This window comes from Rhinopithecus bieti, unplaced genomic scaffold (assembly GCF_001698545.2).
Source record: "Rhinopithecus bieti isolate Rb0 unplaced genomic scaffold, ASM169854v2 scaffold_33652, whole genome shotgun sequence".
NCBI classification, from domain to species: Eukaryota; Metazoa; Chordata; class Mammalia; order Primates; family Cercopithecidae; genus Rhinopithecus; species Rhinopithecus bieti.
This window is the reverse complement of record NW_016814761.1, coordinates 3,928,916-3,933,516: the sequence shown is the minus strand read 5'-3', so window position 1 is coordinate 3,933,516 and position 4,601 is coordinate 3,928,916. Positions and strand designations below refer to the sequence as shown.

The 4,601-nt window shown below is 51.7% G+C and overlaps 1 protein-coding gene across 1 annotated transcript in view; it reads left to right on the top strand.

Moving 5' to 3' along the window:
- Positions 1 to 3,219: 3,219 nt before the first annotated feature.
- The window catches only part of SH2D5 (SH2 domain containing 5), a 13,733-nt gene continuing 12,351 nt past the window's right edge, over positions 3,220 to 4,601 (top strand). Inside the window, 1 exon segment of the mRNA XM_017852160.1 lies at positions 3,220 to 4,514. The gene's annotated coding sequence lies outside the window, so the exon portion shown is untranslated.

Below are 4,601 nucleotides of genomic sequence, written 5' to 3'. Positions count from 1 at the left end.
ATGTGCAGTGGCATGATCATAGCTCACTGCAGCCTCAAACTCCTGGGCTCAAGCGATCCTCCCACCTCTGCCTTCCAAATAGCTGGGACTATTAAGTGTGTGTCACCACACCCAGCTAATTTTTAACTTTTTTTTTTTTTGTAGAGTCTTGCTCTGTTGCCCAGGCTGGTTTGGAACTCCTGGCCTTAGGTGATCCTCCCACCTCAGCCTCCCAAAACATTGAGATTACAAGTATGAGCCACTGTGCCTGGCTCGGAATATTTATTTATTTTTATTTATTTATTTTTTTGAGACGGAGTTTCACTCTTGTTGCCCAGTCTGGAGTGCAATGGCATGATCTCGGCTCACTGCAATCTCCGCCTCCTGGGTTCAAGTGATTCTTCTGCCTCAGCCTCCTGAGTAGCTGGGATTACAGGCACGCACCACCACGCCCAGCGAATTTTGTATTTTTAGTAGAGATAGGGTTTCTCCATATTGGTCAGGCTGGTCTCGAACTCCCGACCTCAGGTCATCTGCCCGTCTCGGCCTCCCAAACTGCTGGGATTGCAGGTGTGAGCCACAGCACCTGGCCGGAATGTTTTTTAAAATCACTGTTCTAGGTCGCTTATTTTTGGGGGACAATGTTGGTAAATTGCAGGGACGGCCGCCAGGACACATCTGAGAGAACAGAATGATAGTGTTCAAAGGTGAAAGTAACTCAACATGTGAAGGTGTTGGAGACTTGAGATGGAGTGTGCACTGTTAAGTGGATGTGGATGACCTGTTACTGTGCTAAGCCTGCTGGGAGCTCATCATCTTGGCTCTGGTTTTCAGTCCTGTTGTTGGAGAACAGCTTCTCAGTGATGTGGTGGTACTTCCCACACATTTGTCAGCTGCCCACTCCAGCACCAGATTCTGGGATTTTAGAGAAAAGGAAAGATTGATAGCAAGCTCACACATGTGTGGTTTAGTCATTGTCATTGACTCATCAGGATATACCATGACATGGCATGTGCACCAACATGTTCAGCAGTCATGACTCCCACCCCCAACCCAGCTTGCCTTTTTGTCATCCTTCCCTGCTTAATACGGGTCCTTTGGGCTTCCTGCACGCATGAGTCATTAATCCAGTGGTTGAAGTTTTACACCTGGTGGCTCCCAAGAGCTTGTGTTGTCATGAATGTGAGATCACAGACATTTGGCAGATGACGCAGTGATGGCCGTTTTATGCTGCAATCCTGAGCGGAACGCAGGAAATGGTGACACGCACTGAAGTTTGTTATACTTGATGTAAACCTTTCAGTTTGTACATCGAATATACCTTTAGCAAGGCTACATCTGTGGTACAAGTTTGGTGTTTCTGCGCTTTTAGGAGAGGCAGGAGAAGTGCTTTTAGGACCAACTGAATTTGGTAACCTGGGGGAATAACTCAGATAAGCAGTTATATTATTTCTATGCATAAATTAAAATGAAGGCCGGGCACGGTGGCTCATGCCTGTAATCCCAGCCCTTTGGGAGGCTGAGGCAGGTGGGTCACTTGAGGTCAGGAGTTCAAGACCAGCCTGGGCCATCTCTACCAAAAATGTGAAAATTAGCCAGGCGTGGTGGTGTGCACATGTAATAGGCTACTTGGGAGGCAGAGGCAGGAGAATTGCTTCAACTTGGGAGGCGGAGGTTGCAGTGAGCAGAGATTGCACCCTAGTACTCCAGCCTGGGTGACACAGCAAGACTACATCTCAAAAGTCTCACTCTGTTGCCCAGGCTGGAGTGCAGTGGCACGATCTCCGCTCACTGCAAGCTCTGCCTCCCGGGTTCAAGACATTCTCCTGCCTCAACCTCCCGAGTAGCTGGGACTACAGGCGCCAGCCACCACGTCCAGCTAATTTTTTTGTATTTTTTAGTAGAGACAAGGTTTCACCGTGTTAGCCAGGATCCTGGTCTCGATCTCCTGACCTCGTGATCCACCTGCCTCAGCCTCCCAAAGTGCTGGGATTACAGGCATGAGACACCGCGCCCAGCCAAAAAAATTTTTTTTAAGTAAAAATAGAAAATTTCAAATATATAAATGCATTTGGTTTTGAAACCTTATATTTCTGAGTCGGACTGAAGACCAACAAAAAGAAGACCCTTCTTGGTAGTAGAAGTCAGTAGTCAATGTCACAGACTTTGAACATACTTATCTTTTTAGATTTTCTTTTCTTTTTTTTTTTTTTTTTCTGAGACAGAGTCTTGCTCTTGTTACCCAGGCTGGAGTGCAGTGACACGATCTCAGCTCACTGCAACCTCCACCTCTTGGGTTTAAGCAATTCTCCTGCCTCAGCCTCTCAAGTAGCTGGGATTACAGGCGCACACCACCATGCCCAGCTAATTTTTGTATTTTTAGTAGAGATGGGGTTTCACCATGTTGGCCAGGCTAGTCTCCAACTCCTGACCTCAGGTGATCTACCTGCCTTGGCCTCCCAAGTGCTGAGATTACAAGTGTGAGCCACCGCACCTGGCCTCTAGATCTGGTTTTTGCAGCACTTTGTATGTTTTATTGTAAATCTCTGTGTTCCTGGGATCTGGCACAGTGCCTGTCACTCAAATATTGACCCTCTGTTTCCTTCTGAGAAAGATTTAGAAAGCGGGATTCTCCTTCTGGTTTTGACTATTTCATCATCTGAATTTAAACTTTTGTCATTTTGATCTGAAACAGATTCCTGCCACTATTTTTTAAATTACATGTATCAGAAATGAATTGTATGCATCAGAAAACTTGTTAGAGTTAGTATTTAACAGAGCTGTGCCTCATGTTGCTTTCTCTGAATATTCTCAAAACGGGGACTGGGGAGCTAGTAATTGTCGAGTCCTCTGTTTAAAATTTATGCGTTTTTCTCCCTCCCGCCCCACTCAAGAAAGCTAGGAATTAACCCTTTATTCTTTGTGAACTCCGAGTTTAATAAGCTGGATTTGCAGAGAATAGGAGCGACTTGTAAACCATCTTGGTTCTTCTTGTCACTGGACTCAAGGCTGGCAGATGGCTGTGGTGAAGTGTTGCCCAGAGCACTTGACATATAGAAGTCAAGAGAACCCTTGCTTCAGCCCTGGGCAATATAGTGAGACCTCGTCTCTACTAAAAAACAAACAAAAAAATTAGCTGGGCGTGGTGGCACGCACCCGTAGTCCCAGCTGCTCGCTGCTCGGTGGCTGAGGCAGGAGGATCGCTTGAACCTGAGAGATGGAGGAGTGAGCAGTGATCATGATTGCGCCACTGCACTCCAGCCTGCGCGAGGGAGTCAGACCCTGTCCTAAACTTTACCTTGCTGTACTGTCACATACAAAAGAAAATCAAGAATAAAAGTAAGGTCTAATATCAGCTAGTATTTATTGGGTGCCTCACTTCCTGTGGATCAGGCACTGCGCTACGCACTTTCCTCGTTTGAATGCTCACGTGGCTGTGAGTCAGGCGTTAGTAACGCTCCTTTCCATACGAGGCGCTCACAGATGAAAGTGATGAAGGCGTTTGCCCAAGGCCTCACGTTCGTAAGAGGAAGCGCCCAGATTTGGGGCCACGCCTCATTGCTGCCTCTGGGTTTCCAGATCCCCTGAGGAGGAATGGCCAGCATGGCCTCTTGGCGCAAACCCGCCTCCTCTGGAACTCCAGGGACCCTCAGGCCCTCTGCGCTGTTCCCGCCTGTCAGGGTGCCCCGCTCCCGGGCTGCAGTCTTTGCCCCCCCCACGGGCCCTGAGCCCCTGTGTCCTGATTTCTCTGTGGTGTGGTGCATGGGCAGGTTCCGGGGGGGTTTCTGCAAATGTCAAGTTTGATACACAGCAGCCTTGGCTCGTCGCCCGGTCTCCTGGGACGTTAGCGCTCCCCGTCCCGGTGCCGTGGCTGCAGCTGCTCGCCCGATTCCCCACCTAAAGGGCCCGAAGGACGGGGCCACGGCCCGTGTGCGGTGAGCAACGTTCCTTCCCAGACTTCTCGGTGCTGGGCCCCAGGCCTAGGCAGGATCGGTCAGTTCCCTGCTGAGAACGTCCAGGCGGGAAGAAAGTGAGGAGGAAGAGGATGCGCAACGACCCTCCACCCACAAAGGCCGGGCCCGAACCACCCCTCCCTGAGCGCCTCCACCGAGCCAGGCTCGGTCCTACACAATGGGGACGGAGACACTCCGGTCCAGTGTCACTTGTCCTCGAGTAAGAGGAGAGGGATGACAGGCGAGCAAGGGAGTGACAAGGGCTCCGCAGAGAGTGAAGCGGTGGTCATGGAAGGCTTCCCGGAGGAGGCGGTGCGGTAGCCGCGGCTCCGAAGACGCGGCTCGGAAGACGCGGAGGAACCAGCCAGAGAGGGGAGGGGCAAAGGCTCTTCAGGAGGAGGGACCCGTGAGTGAGGCACGGGGGATTCAGCGCCCCCAGTCCGGGAGGAGGTGCCTTCGGAGCTCGGGGCCAGCCTCTACTGGCCTTCCAGGCGGAGGGCCGGGCGTGGGCGGTGCCAGGGCCCCTCGCGGCCGCTGATTGGGCGGCGCGGCGGAGAGGAGCGGCTCCGCGGGCGCCGATTGGTGAGTGAGGGGAGTCGCCGCCGCCAGGTGATCTGGGGGGTCGGTTCCCGCGGCCACGTGTGGGGCGCGGGGACGGGGACGGGGGCG